The sequence below is a fragment of the Canis lupus genome, chromosome 11 (genome assembly GCF_048164855.1).
Source record: "Canis lupus baileyi chromosome 11, mCanLup2.hap1, whole genome shotgun sequence".
Classification (NCBI taxonomy): Eukaryota; Metazoa; Chordata; class Mammalia; order Carnivora; family Canidae; genus Canis; species Canis lupus.
Window position 1 is genome coordinate 39,883,741 of NC_132848.1, and position 18,345 is coordinate 39,902,085.

The 18,345-nt window shown below is 45.6% G+C and overlaps 1 long non-coding RNA gene across 1 annotated transcript; it reads right to left on the bottom strand.

Moving 5' to 3' along the window:
• Positions 1-1,665: 1,665 nt before the first annotated feature.
• LOC140642264 (uncharacterized) lies at positions 1,666-17,991 on the bottom strand. The gene is made up of 2 exons (XR_012038749.1): positions 17,731-17,991; positions 1,666-4,162 (listed from the first exon to the last, which is right to left on the bottom strand). It is a non-coding gene; the product is annotated as an uncharacterized lncRNA (long non-coding RNA).
• Between the last annotated feature and the right edge of the window lie 354 nt (positions 17,992-18,345).

The following is an 18,345-nucleotide window of genomic DNA, read 5'->3' on the forward strand; positions in this document are numbered from 1 at the left end:
GGGCAGGGCCCTTCAGACCAATTCAATGCACCGTTCTTAATGATTCTACTACTAGAGACAGAATGGGGATTTGCGATGTCATATGCTTCTATGTCACCCATCCCTAAGTGTCAGAGGGGATTGTGTCTGTTGGGGCAGAGGCTCCAGGGAACTGCTGCTGGGGCATGATCATTTCTTCCCAGGCTGCCTGGCTGAGTTGGTCATCAGGCTCAGCAACTTTGTAAAGCAGCTGTAAGCTGGCCACAGGCAGTGTCTGTCCAATCACTAAAACACCTGCTGAACATGGGGTGCCTGGGTGGCTCAGTCGGTTGGGTGTCTGACTCTTGGTTTCAGCTCAGGTCTTGATCTCAGGGTTATGAGATTGAGCCCCACGTCAGGATCCACACTCAGCAGGGAGTGTGGTTGAGAATCTCTCCCTCTGTCCATTCCTCCACTCGCACACACAAGCACTTTCTCTCTCTAATAAATAATTAAATCATTAAAACAAAATATGCTGTACAGAAACTGAAGGGTAAGGTTACCTGGCTTCCTAAGGCACACCTGGTGGCTTATCGGACTTGCACGTGATGCCTGCATGCATCTGGAGCTCTGGATTTGGAGACTGCATGAGGCCAATGAAATGGATTTGTCCCAGCGTCTGCAGGTCAGATCAGTCAGAGAGGCCAGTGGAGTGCTGCGCTCACGGAGATACTCTGACATCCAAGATAAGATGGCAGAGTAATGAGGAACAGACATTATTGGGACACTGGCCTCACATGATCCTCCCCAGCTTGTGAGCCAGGCACTGGTTGGTGAGCTGAGGATTCCTCTCCTGAAACTCAACGCACTGAGTGCGCAGGGTCACCTTCATTCGACCTTGTTGGAATTAGGGACCAGGGATTGGCATACCCACACTGGTGCTCTGGCCACCACCGTTGCCATGAGCAATAAACTATCCTTAATTTCTGAGCCAGGAAGTTGTGTTTTTCTTGCCAACATCGATGAAACTGTAGCAGGCTAACTCTTTAGCTTGCAGATAGGATAAAATCCCTATTTTATCTGCAAAGGACTCTTCACAGTTCTCAGCTCCAAGTTATGGGTCTCGCCCTCCCCTCTGAAATCTTGTAGTCCTGGGCTTAGAGTTCTGACCAGAGAATGTGAGAACAAGCTCCCTACTTGGAGTGAGTTGGAAGCCCTTGTGACTTCTTGAGAGCTCAGGGGAATGTGATGGATTGTGCAGGAGGGTTCTGTAGAAGAACCAAGAATTCTTACCATGAAGGTTTCCAACTCTGCCTCCCAATTGACTAGTCACTGAAGCAAATAAAAAGGATCTGGCGCCAGACCGCGGTCTATTTCAAATGCCTGTGTATATAATCAGGATATGAAATAACTAGACAGGGTGGAGACAGCTATTGATGTGAACACAAGATGGATAGTCTTCTGGCTGCAACAGGGATTCTTATTTTCTATTAAGTGACTTTCCCTGGTCAAAAGCAGAATTAAAGAATAGTTAGTGAACCCTTTCTCAATGGCCGACTGACCTCAGAACACCAGGCTTTCACAGAGTCCTGGAAAAAAAAGGGACTGTAGGAAATGCTCTCTCATTACACTAGTCAGTGGGAAGTGAAAAGCATGTGGTTTGTTTTGAGCCAATAATGAAATCCTCAGGATGCAAAGCAACCCAAGCAAAGTAAACAAAGTTATTTATTTAATTTGAGACAAGGAGGAATCAATAGGCATTATCACAAGTCACAGATTTCACCTTGGTTTTCCCCACCCCGAATCCATCACCTTAGCCCTCTCTCAAGGACCCTGGATATAACATCACCTCCTCATCTAATCTGAAAGTTGCAGTTGCTCTTCGCTGCCTCCTTTGAATGTAGGATTTGCCAAATATGCTTCTTCCTATTGATTTTCTGCCAGGGATCTTCATAAGAATCTGTCACAGGGAAGAGCACGGGGTCTGGAGCCAGGCCGTTGGACACAAATGTTGTCTACACTAGTTGTTAACAGTGTGACCGTGGCCAAATCACTTGGGTTCCTTGAGCATCAGTTACCAGCAAAGGGCAGGGAGGGGTGGGGGAGGGGAATAATCTTACCTACTTCACAGGTGTTGTCACTGTGATCAATGAGTTAAAGCATATACTTAAAGCAGTGCCTGGCCCATATTCAATAATTCATAGAAGTTCCTTTTATAACATCTGAAATTGGTAGAAATTTTCTAGAGAAAATAATCACCTTCTCCGATTCAATAATTCTACTTCCAGGAATCAATGCTTAAGAAACAAAAAGAGGGGCACTGGGTGACTCAGTTAAGCGTCCGACTCTTGATCTCAGCTCAGGTATTGACCTCAGGGATGAGTTCAAGCCCTGTGCTGGGTGTGGAGCCTACTTAAAAACAAACAAACAAACAAACAAACAAACAAAAATAGATGAGCTTGAAGATGTTGATACCAGGAAGTTCCCCCATGGAATTTTTAACAATAGAGAAAAAACTTCTAAGTGTCAAACCTTGTCATAAGCATTTTTAATATGTTAATATCAAATGTATGTTAATACATTTAATGTATTATGTTAATACATATATTATGTATGTTAATATTAAATGTATTTAATATGTTAATGTTAAATCCTCCCTGAGGATTCCCATTGAATCCTCACAAAAAATGTGTGGTAGATATGATTATCCCTATTTTAACAATAAGAAAGAAACTGCAATGCCAACAAGTTAAATAAACTGATTCGGTATCACCCTGGGGTTTGTCTGGCTCCTAGCTCGTATTGTAACTGCTACACAACACCACAACTTTCTAAACATTATAATACTACGTATTTTGCGAACTGTGATCCCAAATTTGTTAATCTTATAAATGTGTGTGTACATTTGTAGATAGAAATGATATAGAAGTGTGTAAGCACAAGGATAAAAGGATACACATCAATTTTTATTAGGGTTATTTTGTAGGGATGGTAAATTTCATATTTTTCTGTATCTTTCTGATTTTCCATATCACGTTCAATTTAATTCAGGAAATATTTCTTGAGTTTCTACTATGTGCCTGTCACCATTACACAGAAACAGCTATTACTTTTTAAATTAGAAAAAATATAAGCTACATTGATGTCTCTTATGTAATTGGCAGCATTCATTTAAACGTTCATTTTAATATGGTATTTATTAGTTGTTATGTTACATAAATGGTAATAATGGCAAATAAGTAAAATTCTGTTTTTGTACCACCAAGTGGAAAAGATGACTCTCCCAGCAAAGTTTCTTGAAAAAATTGCCTTAAATCTGTGTTTCCAAGTTCATGTGAGAAAGTGCATCAAATTCTCAGAGAGGGCAAAAAGTAATTCATAGAAATAGTTTTGAACTTCCTAAAGCCTGGTAAGATAAAGGAGAAGAAAACAAGGATGTGAATGAAGGAATGAGGGGCAAAACACTGAGTTTTAAATATGGGAAGCAGGGGACGGTGGGCCCCAGAGGCCGCGCCTGCAGGGGGTGTGCCCATGCCCTGTCACCTGTCCCGCAGAGCCCTGGGTGTCTATTCTCTACAGGAGTCTCTTCACGCCTACGGGCCCAAGTGTCACCTCATCATCAAAATCATATTCCGTGCCCTTTATCTGCCACCGCTTACCGCAGGGATTCAGCTTTTTAAAACTTAACGCTTTTGTGTGTTGCTTCAAGACATTCTAACTAATGACCCATCATCTGGGTCTATTTTACAGTCAGAGCTGCAGGAGTAAGAGGGATGCAAACTGAGGAGGGGAGGTATGGCTGAGGGACAGAGCTAGGCAGAGGCGGGAGGCATCCTGAGCCCGGTGGCACTGCCCACGGCATCTGAGCCCGCTCAGGAGCACACCTGCAGGGCCAGGGCTACTGTTCCCAGAGCCAGGGAAGGAGCACCTGTCCAGCGCATCTGGAGATCTGCCGAGGCCTACAGTGGCCGGTGATGAAGCTCCAAATGGGCCCTGCCAGGAGACCTGGGTCCTCCCACCACCATTGTCTTGCACACAGCACTGGTCAGAGGACCTGGGCCCTCGCTGAGCTGGGCCGCTGGCTCCCGGCCAGCCTCTGCCTCTCGCCAGGGTCGACCTGTTGGCTTCAGTTCTTCATCGGGAAGATGAGAATAGTAGACAAGAACACGTTCAAGATGCCTTCCCATGGTAGAGGTCTGGGATCCTGCACAGGGTAGCAATACAACTATTGATTAGTATCTCCGAGCCTCGTCTGCCTCGTGTGTGAAATGGGAACACTGATATCCACACTTGCAGAGTTTTGTGAACATTAATTTGAGGAGGATTTATGTGTCTGGTGCCGCGTCTGCTACAGGACAGGTGTTCACTCCTCACCCTGCACTACATTATTTGAATAATGATCATTTACTTTCCACCACGGTACTATTAATGTTTGGGGCCAGATAATTCTGTGTTGTGGAGAAAGGCTGTCCTGGGCATTGCCGGACATTCGGCAACCTCCCTGGCCTCAACCTTCTAGAGTCCATAGCATCCTCCCCCCACTACTGAATTGTGACAACAAAAAAATGTCTTTAGATGTTGCCAATTGACTTCTGTGGCCAAATTTGCCTCCCACCCAACCCCACTGGTTGAGAACCACTCATTCACATAGGCCTCAATTATACAAGAGGAAAAATGGGTTCCTTGCTCAAAATCACTTTTCCAGTAAAAGTCAGAATCCTGTCCAAATCCATATCTTCAGGGCTCTGGTCCCCATGTGACCTGCATGACAATATCCTGGATTTCTAGCTGCCAGAGGGCAAGAAGGCAAGGAAAGAAGACTAGAACTAAGAATTTGGTGCACCTACTGGGAATCCTTTTGAAAGGTGATGGGATAGTCATGCCAGCAAATTCTCCCCTTACAGGTATACTGAATGGGTTATAGGAAGTTATTTTTCAAAGCCCAGGAGAGAATGAAAAATGTGGGGGAGACTTGCACTTTTCTGAATTGGCCATACATAGAAAGATAAATACAATTTAGTAGTTCACCTCATAAGAATATAGCTAGATGTGTTCTTGCTTTTCCTGCAGTCCAGCCCAATGGCACAATTTCAGATGATTTATGCTTCTGGACAGCTTGTATCCATTCCCCAGCCTCTCTGAAGTTATTTCTACATCAGATGGGATTCATTAGATTAGATTGGACTATAACTCCACTTTTTCATTTGTTTCCCTTCAAAGGTATGTTCAAAGATAAATGGCTCTAGCATTAATCTTCCCAGAGGAAAGTCACAGCGTACACCAGCCCATCCTGCTGACGGCCAACAGAAATGTTTAACCCCTTAGAAGGAAGTTATCATGTCTTTCCTAGACAGTTCAGGCTCCCATGTCATAGATGAGAAACATTTTATGAATTTAGGATGCTCTTGGCCGATCCTTGGTGCTAGCAAGCATCACCTTGTCATGAGGAACAATGCATGTGGAAGGCTAGAAATAAAGGTGTGCTGAGAGGTGGGAGGATTGGGAAGTATGCAGAGCAGAGGCAAGTAGATTTTTCCAGGGATGGCTTCTTGTGGGAGAGAGAGAGAGAAAAGAACAAGACATTACAGAGCCAGTAATAGTGACATGGCTAAGAGATGAAGTGAGCACACGTTTGTAAGATACACCCAGAGATGATGAGCTGAAGTTCCATGTAAAGAATAAGTTGCCAGGGGGCTTCCGTAGCGGGCTCTCCAAGGTCCTGGCAAGGGGCTTTGTGTGTGTACACGTGTTCCCATATGGCGTATACAAACACAGTCACAGTAGAATAGAAACAATAATCACCAGCAATCATGGGTTTGTGGCTAATTCTCAGTAAGAGCATCACCTCCTTGTGGTGTGCATTCAGCTGGATTTGGATGCAAAGATGAGCTGGAAAGAGCAAAGTGGCTCAGTGTGGGGCTCGCTATGCTACATCTTTGGGGTGTGCAAGAGGGCAGATTCACAAGCATTAGGAGCCCCTCACAGATGTCCCGGGGTACTACCTCAGAAGACACAGCATCTCCTTGAACCAGAACCACAGCTGATGGAAGGATGATCTTCCTCTATCCTGAAAGGAATCATATTCTTACAGTGCATGCATTTCCCAGGGGCCTCTTGATGGTGGAGGCCCTGTCTTCCCTGCAGACACCGAGGTTGGGACTTCCCAAGGGGGTAAAGCCTCTCTTGGCTTGGGGCTCATGTGAGTTCTTGTGACTGGACAGGCCAAGATGTTGATGAGTCCTGAAGACACCGGGCAAGATACAAAGGTGGATGGAGGGAGAGGAGGGATGTGGTCAGTGCTGGGTGTCATGAGAGCCATGAGAAATGCAAAATTAGGGGTAGGACAAATCTTTGCTGGGGGGCCGGGGACAAAATTTTACCTAATGAAGAAAAAAACAAAACCAAAATGTTCGGAAGTGATACGATTTCTCTTTGCCTGTGACTGTGTGAGCCTGTGCACCTACTACAGTCCTAGACATGTCTTTCCAAGTCTCCCTCTCCCCACCTCTGCCCGTTTGGGTTGCCATGACACAGAACCAGAGACCAGCGGCTCACACAACAGTCCGCGGGCTGGAAGGCCAAGATCAAAATGTCAGCAGGGTTTGGCTTCTCCTGGGGCCTCGCTCCTTATCTCGCAGAGGGCTGCTTTCCCTGTGTCCCGGCCTGATCTTTCCTCCAAATGTGTCTGTGTTCCTATCTCCTCTCCTTATAAGGACACCCTTCAGACAGGCTTAGGGCCCATCCATATGACCTCATTTTACCTTAACTACCTCTTAGAGACCCTATCTCCAAATACAATTATAGTCCAAGGCACTGGGGTTAGGCCTTCAACACATGAATTTCCCAAAGAAACCCTGGTTCTTTTATAAAACGTTCTTCTGAATAAGCATTCTGTGGGTCATGAAACGGAGAAAATCTGTATGACCGATGCAGGGGGGGGAAAAGCCTTAAATGGAATGCTGATCAGCTAATGAGTTTGTAAGGATTAATTTTGCAAGACCAAAGACTCCATTATTCTTAAGAAGCTGAGTGGAGCGAATGCAAGAAGAAATGTCATCAACAGTAATGTAGTTAGAATACTGAAAAAACTCTCCAATTAATAGATTATACATTGGATGTGAAAGAATGCTAAGAAGACAGGATATCCAGTAGTCATGATAGTATATTACATATAATCATATAATATATATCATATTACATAATGCATTAGTTGCGATGCCATATATTATATATTACATACATTGTTATAACACTTATGTTGATTGCATTAGATTAATCCCTTTTTAAAAATTCTCATAGTATCCTACAGAAACAGAAGTAAGGCTACCACAGTGGTGGCTGGAAAGTCTAAAACGTCTGGATTCTATTGTGCACTGATGATAGAGCATATCTGATTAAATTGAAATTTATATAATTATTCAGAGAGATGATAGTTCAGACACCCCTTCCTATCATTCTTATGCAGTGTGGTTTTCAGAGCTCAGAGGTGGGCTTGGGTTTTGTTTCAGGAAGATATATACGTTTCTCTCTCTCTCTCTCTCCCTCTCTCTCTTAAAATAGCTTTATTAGAGCATAACTGACATACAGTACATTGCACATAGTTAAACTACACAAGCTGATGAGTTTGACATGGGTATACACCCATGAAAAGATTGTTACTATGGCAGGCTGAATAATGGTCCCCAAAGGTGCCCTTATCCCACCCAGAACCTTCCAGTGTTTTGCCTTACATGGTAAAAGAGACTTTGCAGATGTGGGGACCTTCGAGTGTTGGGATAAAGGGATGGCCCTAGATAATCCAGGGGCTCCTTGTGATCACAGGGATCTTTATAAGAGGAAGTAGAAGTCGGATGATGTGAGGGAGGGGCCAGGAAACAGGAAAGCTGGCAGCTTCTGGACTCTGGAAAAGGCAGGAACAGATCCTCCCAGGAGCTTCCAAAAGGAACCAGCCCTGTTGACACCTTGAGGCTTAGCTCCTAGGATTCATTATGGAATTCTAACCTTCAGAAATGGAAAAGAATAAATGTGTGGTGTTTTAAACTACTATTTATGACAATTTGATACAGCAGCAAGAGAGAACAAAGATAACGACAATGAAACCATCCTCCTGGCCCCTGCACACCCCACTCCCACCCTTCCTTACCCCCACCCCTTTCCCAGGAAACCACTGCCCTCATTTTTATTACTAAAGATTTGTTTGCATTTTCTAGCTTTTTTTAAATAATAAATTTATTTTTTATTGGTGTTCAATTTACCAACATACAGAATAACACCCAGTGCTCATCCCGTCAAGTGCCCCCCTCAGTGCCTGCCACCCATTCACCCCCACCCCCCGCCCACCTCCCCTTCCACCACCCCTAGTTCGTTTCCCAGAGTTAGGAGTCTTTATGTTCTGTCTCCCTTTCTGATATTTCCTACCCATTTCTTCTCCCTTCCCTCTATTCCCTTTCACTATTATTTATATTCCCCAAATGAATGAGAACATATAATATTTGCCCTTCTCCGATTGACTTACTTCACTCAGCATAATACCCTCCAGTTCCATCCACATGGAAGCAAATGGTGGGTATTTGTCGTTTCCAATGGCTGAGGAATATTCCATTGTATACATAAACCACATCTTCTTTATCCATTCATCTTTCGTTGGACACCGAGGCTCCTTCCACAGTTTGGCTATCGTGGCCATTGCTGCTATAAACATCGGGGTGCAGGTGTCCCTGCGTTTCATTGCATCTGTATCTTTGGGGTAAATCCCCAGCAGTGCAATTGCTGGGTCATAGGGCAGGTCTATTTTTAACTCTTTGAGGAACCTCCACACAGTTTTCCAGAGTGGCTGCACCAGTTCACATTCCCACCAACAGTGCAAGCGGGTTCCCTTTTCTCCGCATCCTCTCCAACATTTGCGGTTTCCTGCCTTGTTAATTTGCCCCATTCTCACTGGTGTGAGGTGGGATCTCATTGTGGTTTTGATTTGTATTTCCTTGATGGCAAGTGATGCAGAGCATTTTCTCATGTGCTTGTTGGCCATGTCTATGTCTTCCTCTGTGAGATTTCTCTTCATGTCTGTTGCCCATTTCATGATTGGATTGTTTGTTTCTTTGCTGTTGAGTTTAATAAGTTCTTTATAGATCTTGGAAACTAGCCCTTTATCTGATAGTCATTTGCAAATATCTTCTCCCATTCTGTAGGTTGTCTTTGAGTTTTGTTGACTGTATCCTTTGCTGTGCAAAAGCTTCTTATCTTGATGAAATCCCAATAGTTCATTTTTGCTTTTGTTTCTTTTGCCTTCGTGGATGTATCTTGCAAGAAGTTACTGTGGCCGAGTTCAAAAAGGGTGTTGCCTGTGTTCTCCTCTAGGATTTTGATGGAATCTTGTCTCACATTTAGATCTTTCATCCATTTTGAGTTTGACTTTGTGTATGGTGCAAGAGAGTGGTCTAGTTTCATTCTTCTGCATGTGGATGTCCAATTTTCCCAGCACCATTTATTGAAGAGACTTTCTTCCAATGGATAGTCTTTCCTCCTTTATGGAATATTAGTTGACCATAAACTTCAGGGTCCACTTCTGGGTTCTCTATTCTGTTCCATTGATCTATGTGTCTGTTTTTGTGCCAGTACCACACTGCCTTGATGACCCCAGCTTTGTAGTACAACCTGAAATCTGGCATTGTGATGCCCCCAGATATGGTTTTCTTTTTAAAAATTCCCCTGGCTATTCAGGGTCTTTTTTGATTCCACACAAATCTTAAAATTATTTGTTCTAACTCTCTGAAGAAAGTCCATGGTATTTTGATAGGGATTGCATTAAACGTGTAAATTGCCCTGGGTAACATTGACATTTTCACAATATTAATTCTGCCAATCCATGAGCATGGAATATTTTTCCATCTCTTTGTGTCTTCCTCAATTTCTTTCAGAAGTGTTCTATAGTTTTTAGGGTATAGATCCTTCACCTCTTTGGTTAGGTTTATTCCTAGGTATCTTATGCTTTTGGGTACAATTGTAAATGGGATTGACTCCTTATTTCTCTTTCTTCAGCTCATTGTTAGTGTATAGAAATGCCACTGATTTCTGGGCATTGATTTTGTATCCTGCCATTTTCTAGCTTTTTTCACTGTTTTCTATAAATGAAATTATTTAATACATACTTTTTTTTTTTTAGTACATACCTTTTTATTTCTGGCCTCTTTTGGTCTACATCATTATTTTGAGTTTTACCCATCTTGTTTTGTTCTGTAGTACTTCATTGTTTCATTGCCTGGCAGTGTCCCATCACGTGGATATACCACAATCTGCTTACCCACTCATCTGCTGATGGACTCTTGGATTTTTGTCTGATTTTGACTATATAAATACAGCTTGTACATTTGAGTACAAGGTTTGGTATGAACAAATGTTCTCACTTCTTTGTTTAAATACCTAGGAGTGGAATAGCCAGATCATATGGTAAATATATGTTTAACATGGTTTTTTTTATATGTTTAACATGTTAAAACAAAACAAAACAGCCAAACTGTTGGCCCAAGTGGTTTTACTATGTTACTTTCCCACCAGAACATAAGGAAGTGCCAATTGGTCTACATCTTCACCAACACTTAATGTGGCCAGTCTTTTCGATTTTATCCACTCTCATAGGTATGTAGTGGTATCTCACTGTCATTTTATTTTATTTTATTTTTTAATTTTTATTTATTTACTTATGATAGTCACAGAGAGAGAGAGAGGCAGAGACACAGGCAGAGGGAGAAGCAGGCTCCATGCACCAGGAGCCCGATATGGGACTCGATCCCGGGTCTCCAGGATCGCGCCCTGGGCCAAAGGCAGGCGCCAAACCGCTACGCCACCCAGGGATCCCCTCTCACTGTCATTTTAATTTGCATTTCCCTAATGACTAATGATGTTTAGAATCTTTTCATCTCTTTTTTTTTTTTTTTTTTGGTCAGGTGTCTGCCCCAACCTTTTCCAAATTCATTATTGGAATTTTTATTATTAAATATTTATTATTTAATGTTCAGAGTTTTTATTTATTCAACAAACATGGACCTACTGTGGGCAACCATGGGCCATGTGCCACGTGCTGTGTGCATCAGAGGAAAGGTAGACAAAACCTCTATCCTCAAAGGGATGACACTCCTACATCATGGTGTCTACTGTCCTTCCTCTGGTCCTGGTCAGGCCTTTGTCACTGCTGTAATGAATAGGATGTGCCAAACATGATGCTACACAATCTCAGAGACTAGTTCAGAAAAACTGATAGGGCATCTACCGGGGTCCCTTCTTTTATCCCTTTGAACCCGTCTCCCAAGTTATGAGAGCTTCGGGTCCCGGAGAGGCCACAGTTCCAGCCAGCAGCCCAGCCAGCAGCCCCAGCGAAGGTCTCAGCCAACAGACAGCCTTCACACTGCTCAGCTGCTAGGTGGACCTGGTAACCCCTTCTCAAATTGCAGATGCATGAGCAAAATACATGTCACTGCTGCCGGTTGAGGCCATGGAGCAGTGGGGCAGTTTGTCACGCAGCAATAGATGACCGAAACACAAATCACAACACAGACTAGTATTGTTATATTGAAAACAAAATGTTTGTGTTCTGAAGAAAATGTACCCTGAATAAGTTATTTTTCCTACAACAGATGGGTATGTTTATTTAAACAAGAACATTTGTATTTAAATTTTAAAACATTTAAGTTAAAACTAAAAACGTACGTTTCTCATTCCACAGGCGTTTGCCTTAGAAATGTAAAATATTCATTTTGCAGTAAACAGTCAGAAAGGCCCCAAATTTCAGAGCCTAAGATGGCACTGATGGGCTGCAGTTCTCCTCAGGCAGCACAGAAGCCGGAAGCTGGCATTCTATGGGTTTCTCTTGCACAACCCGGAAAATAAGGCAATGTTTTCTTGCTTGGTCACTGTCTTCATGACTTTCCATTGAGGAGAAGTTATATCTAATTTGTTAAGGAAATATTCTTTCCTTCCTTATACAAAAGAATTCTTCTGTTTAGGAATTTATCTCCAAAGTCATGGAAATTCCAGTTTGCTCAGGGGCATCAGGGAGGCTCCACTAGTTGAGCATCTAACTCTTGATCTCAGATCAGGTCTTAATCTCAGGGTCATGAGTTTGAGCCCCATGTTCGGCTCCATGCCCAGCTTAAAAAAATAAATAAGTAAAAATTCCAGTTTGCTCAGTGCCCAGCGACAGTCCTATGTGCCTCACAGAATCTGGGTTGGTGGTAGTGGCCTCAGGCTCTGGGTAGTTACTTGCTCTGGATTCAAGTCCCAGCTCTGCCACCTACCACCTGAACAACTTTGCTCAGTTCACTTGATCCTTTCTGGGCTTGCATTTCCTTGTCTGTGACATAGAGATATAATAGTTTGAGATGAACCTCATAGAATTTTCGTGAGAAATAAATGAAATATATATTAAAGTTCCTAAAACATAGTTATTATTCAACAAATGGCAGCAATTCTCATAACTCCACCAAAAATTTCTCCAGGTGCCACGTGAACCCCATCCACATGTCCTTCTTACTGCAAAGATAAAATAATTCATTCTTTTTCAATTCCTTTTTCAAAAAGTCCATGAAAGTCTGGGTCATCAAAAGGGGTTCAGATCTATTTTGCTGGCAATTAGGAAGCATTAAAGTGTTTAAGCAGAAAAGAGATCTCCTCCGCAATTGCCGTTAGTGGTGATCCCTTTGAATGATATGAAGGAGGGATGGGGTGCGGGGTTGCTTGAGCTGAGGACAGATGAGAAATCCGTTGGGAGGCCGTGCCCATAATTACAGTACAGTGTGTCATGGCCTCAGCTAGATGGTGGCAGTGGGACATGGATAATACTCATCATTATTATAGCTTGTGTTTGTTGACCATCCTTATTTAGAGAATGGTCACAAGAAGTAGATTTGGCCAAGAGCAGTAAGAGAAAATTGTACAGTCACAGAAGTAAAGCAGAAAGCACTTTAGGGAAGAAGTAGACACCACAATAGACTTCTGTCAAATCAACCAGCAAAGGCCTGAAATAGTAGCCACTGGTGCTGGGGACCACTGAGAAGCCATCCCACCATGTATGCTGGGACCCAGCCCTATCTGTTCATGGTTCCCAATCCCTTGTGCACCACATGGTGAGGTCAAGAGTGTGGTGCCTATGAATGGCCTGCAGAAGTAGGGCTCCCTATAATTCTTATTGTAAAGGCTACTTTCATTTATTTCAGTGGTCAGTGCTACTGCGTACAAGATCTCCAGGGTCTGCTTTCCTTGTGGTGCAGTGGGACAGTGATGTGAATGGATGGAAGATGGTTGCAGACTAAATAAGATTGGACGTTTCTTCCATAGGACTTAATGATGGCCAGGTTCTTGCTGGCACGCAGCAGATTTGTTTGTACAGAGGTAGTCATGTCAGATGAGAAATGACACTCAAACTCTCTGATGATGGACACAGCCGTATGGAGTGAAGATGGCACCAGGGGTGAAGTGCTCTTGGTCATCCTAGTACGGTCTCTGGCACTCCTCCTCTGAGTGTCCTGGAGTGCTGGCTCAGTGTCTGCCTGCACTCAGTGCCCGTTTCCTGGGGGACCAGCTTCCCAGGAGCCCCGCTGCAGCCTGAGACTCTAGAAATATGCCGAACCACCTTGAGAACTTCTCGAACAGTCAACTTCCCAAAACTCCCTGGGGGGATCTGGCTTCTAAAGTTCTCCTGCCCCAGTTTTACCGCCCTTCAGAGAACCAGTGGAAACATTCCACTCCCATCTGTGACATTCTCTCCCATCACATGTGACCTCCTCGCGTGTGTCATCTCCCAGTTTAGGATCCAGAATCACCGAGTTGCATGAGGTTCTTGAAGATCACCCAGCCCAACCCCTCATTTTGCAGATGAGGTTGTGGAGACTCAGAAGACTTCAGTGGTTTGGCTGGGATCACAGGTAAGAAAGGAACTCAACTAAGACACCATGTCCTGAAAAGAAAGCCTTGAAGGGCTTCTGTCCTCCAGTGAAGCAGAGTAGAGGCTGGGCTTGGTGAGCGCTGCTGGGAGCTGCTCCCTTTATGACCTGAAGCGAAGGCTCCAGTCATTGAAAGGTCTTTCCTTTCGAGGAAAGCTCAGTGCAACTGTACTAAATACCCCAGTTATATACAGAGGCACCTGAGTGGCTCAGTCCATTAAGCTTCTGACTCTGATTTTTTTTTTAAGATTTTATTTATTTATTAGAGAGAGAGAGAGAGAGGCAGAGACACAGGCAGAGGGAGAAGTAGGCTCTATGCAGAGAGCCCCACGTGGGACTCCATCCTGGGTCTTCAGGATCATGTCCTGGGTTGAAGGCGGCGCAAAGTCACCTGGGCTGCCCTGACTCTTGATTTCAACTCAGGTTGTGATCTCTCTGGGTCGTGGGATCGAGCCCCCTGTCCGGGTCCACACCCAGTGGGGAGTCTGCTTGAGATTCCCTCTCCCCTTCTCCCTCTATCCCACCCTCACACTCCTGCACATGCACGGTCTCTCTCCAAAATAAATAAATGAATTTCCTCAAAAATATATCCAAGTTATATTTAACCATTAGACATTTCCCTCTGCAACTCCTACCCATATTCCAAATCCGTCCACAAAATCATTAAAATGACTTGAAAGGTTTGGGAAAGGTTAACAACTTCCCTAGGTTTCAGGAGGGCACTGGAAGCACACGCTCAGGGCAAGGGAGCACCCACTTACGGGTCCTCTGCAGAGCCCTGGACTCCGGCCACGCGGGGCCTCAGGAGCCGCGGGGACCTCGCACCCTTGCCCACCGCCGGTGAGGGGGGCTCGCAGGGAGCACAGAACACTGCCCGGGCCACTTGGTCTTGGCGGGTAGAGAACATTCTAGGCGGATGGAAGGGATGAGCCGGCGATGTCTATCTCCAGCCTTTGACACGTTAGTGACCGATCCATCCAAACTCGAGGACAAGGCGGACAGGGCAGCGACCCACACCGCCGGATGCTCTCTGTCCCGCACCGTCGGGCCGTGCGCTCGAGCCCACTGCCCTGGCACCGGCGGCGGGACGGCGGGCACGGCTCGCCCCAGCGGACCAAGGCGGCTCCTGCGGGCGGGCTCTTCCCCTGCAGGTGCGCAGCTCCCGCCGCCCCACGGGGGGACACACGGCCTTCCTCTCTGGCCCTCCCAGGAGCCGCGAGCCCGGACCCCCTGACGCCCCTTCGTCCCAGGAGAGAGCCTCCGACTTTCCTTGGGTTGGGCGCCGAGCCCACGAGCGGGCGACAATCACGACCTAACACTCGCTTCTTCCCGGGGCTGCAGAGCCCGCGGCGGGGACTCGGCGCGTCCCTGGGCTTCGCGGCGCTCCCCGTCCCCTGCACTCCTGCGCGGGGACGCACGGGGGCAGCAGAGCGCGGCCCGCCCCAGCCGGCGCCCGGCGGCCTGCGGGGTCCTGCTGAGCTGGGGGGCTGGGGGGCAGGGGGGCAAGGGGGCAGGGGGGCCGGGGCGCCGGGGGGCCGGGGGGCCGGGGGCCGCGGAAGCAGGCGAGTGCGCGGGTGCATCCGGTGGCTGCGACCGCGGTGCCCTCGCTGTGCCTGTGCGCTGGGCTGATGGCTAAATCCATCCAAATCCCTGACAGGAAGGAAACCTTGTCATTTTATTTTATGTTTTTAAAAGATTTATTATCTATTCATTAGACACACAGGGAGAGGCAGAGACACAGAGGGAGAAGCAGGCTCCCTGCGGGGAGCCCGATGGGGGACTCGGTCCGGGACCCCGGGATCTCGCCCTGAGCCAGAGCAGATGCTCAACCTCTGAGCCACCAGGGCACCCAAACCTTGTGATTTTAGACTAATCCTGCCAGCGGATGGTGGGACTGTTATCTGTGTGTCTATATCCGTATCTACGTATCTATAGCTAGAGCTATATGTATATATCCATAGCTATACCGATAGAGCTGTATCTATATATCTATATCTATTGATGTATACACATAGATCATATCCTTAGAAATAGTATTGTATATATATACACATATATATGCCTTTTACATCTTCCTATTCTGTCCAAAGTATCTTCAATAGGCATGCATTTGTTGAATAATCAGAAAAATATATAGACTCCACAAACACAGAAGGAAAATGTATATGACATGAAAATCCAGCAAATATATTTCAAAGATTTTTCTCTCAAAAAGATACTTCAGTTTATGAAATAATTGGCAATATGGGGATTTTACTTTTTTTCTAAGATGTTATTTATTTGAGAGAGAGAGAAAGTGCACGAGCTAGGGGGTGGGCAGAGAGAGAGAGGGAGAAGCGGACACCCCCCTGAGCAGGGACGTGGATCCCAGGACCCTGGGATGGTGACCTGAGCTGAAGGCAGACACATAACTGACTGGGCCACCCAGGTGCTCACAAGATGAGGACTTTCAGTGACACTCTCCATCCATGCATTTACTTGACATATGCCTCACCTATGCGAAAGGCACTCTCTCAGGTTCAAAGACAGCAAGGTGAGTCACACTTACTGCCCCCAGGGAGCTCTTGGTTGGGCAGCCATGAACATCTGAACAGTCACAGATGGTGACTGTTATAATGGAGGAAGGGACAACATCCTGTGAAGATAACAGAGCTGGAGACCATGAATTCTACAAGGGACAGAGTATGATGAGGCTTCACAGAGGAGGTGGGACTTGAGGTCTGTCTTCAAGGATTAAATAGGAATTGACCAGGAAAGGTGGTGAGTGGTGCATCGGACAGAGGGAAATGTCAAGGACAATTTCATGGAGAGTGGGAAGCCGAAGTGGGGTGAAGGTAGAAGGGCTGAGCCTCGGGCCACCATGGTCACCTCAGGAGTGATGAGCCAGGACGCTAGCTTGGACTCCCACTGGGGGCAGTGGGGGTGGCAGGCACAGATTCCCATGCCCAGGTCGATGGGGTGGGTAGTGGAGCTGGGAGGACAGCCTGGCTGGAAGGGGTTGGTAGGTTCCATCAGTGACTCTCAAACTGTTTAACCTGCAGTAAGGATACACTTGACAGCGCAGCTCACTATACAGAAACACACCTGCGTCTGCTATACATTCATATAGAGCAGAGTTACAACACGTGACACTCTCAGGTCTGTGTAAGCTCTATGTTGTCAGCAGGGAAATTTCACAGCCCAGTAATAGGCTGCAACTTAAAATTTGGAAAACACTGCTCGAAAACAGGGTTCTGGGGCACCTGGGATGCTCAGTTGTTCAGGCATCTGTCTTTGGCTCAGGTCATGATCTCAGGATCCTGGGATTTCTGCTTGTCCCTCTGCTCCTTCCCCCACTTGGGCTGTCTCTCCCTCTCTCTTTCTCTCTCTCAAATAAGTACAAATTTTTAAAAATACATTAGAAAAATAAAACAGGGTTCCTCGGCCCATCACTACTGACACTATGGGTGGATGATTTGGGGCCTGGGGATGGTTCTGCTCCTATCGGATGTTTAGCAGCGTCCCTGGCCTCTGTTTACACCAGAGGCATCCTCCTCCTGAGTCTGACCACTAAAAGTGTCTCCAGTCACTGTCACATGTCCCCTGGGGTGCAAAATTGCCCCAAGTCAAGCCCTGCTGCTCCCAACAAACTGAAAAATGGAAATGACCTGGTTTGAAGGAAAGATGACTGGCTTCACTTTCAAGAGCAAATGGCCTTGCATCCACAGGCTTACTAACCACCCCCAAAAGAGACATTTGACAAATCTCAAGAGTGAACTGGGGGTAGTTCTAGCAATGGTGGAAGGTCCTGGCATCAACAGATACAAGCAGGCATATTATGTGATGTGTCCCTGCTTACCTTGTCACGCACACAGCAAGCCACTGTCCTCGGGGTCCACCAACAGGCCATACTTCCCTGCCTTGGTTTCCTGAAATCACCTGAACTATCAGCCTCAGGGCCTTTGAACATACACTTCCTTCTGCCCAGAACACCCGTCTTCTCTCTCCTCCTGCTCAACCCCTATTGACCATCCAGGTTCATCTTAAGTACCCCAAAGGGCATTTCTACTCCCCAACCTAATAAAGTTCTCTGGTGTGCTCCCAGGAGACGTTCCACTCGTCCTTTTAATACTTACTAGGAAAGGTAGTTTAAAAAAAAAAAAAGAAAAAAGGAAAGTAGTTATATGTATATTTGTGTAACTATTTGCTTATCGTGTTCCCTTTACTTCTTAAAAGCGTGAACTCCAGGAGAGCAGGGGCATTGTCCACTTTGCTCATGCAGAGCAGTGCCAAAACCAATAATTTCTAAATGAGGAGGCAGGTACGGCCAGTTAACCTGATTATGGCTCCTATTCCTATCAGTTTAGAGACTGACTGGTGAGCTGGTCTCCTTCTAATTATCATTCCTTTTAAGAAACGTTTAAAAGCTTTTCAAATAACAAAACTATGAATTTCTCACAGAGGCTGAGTTTCT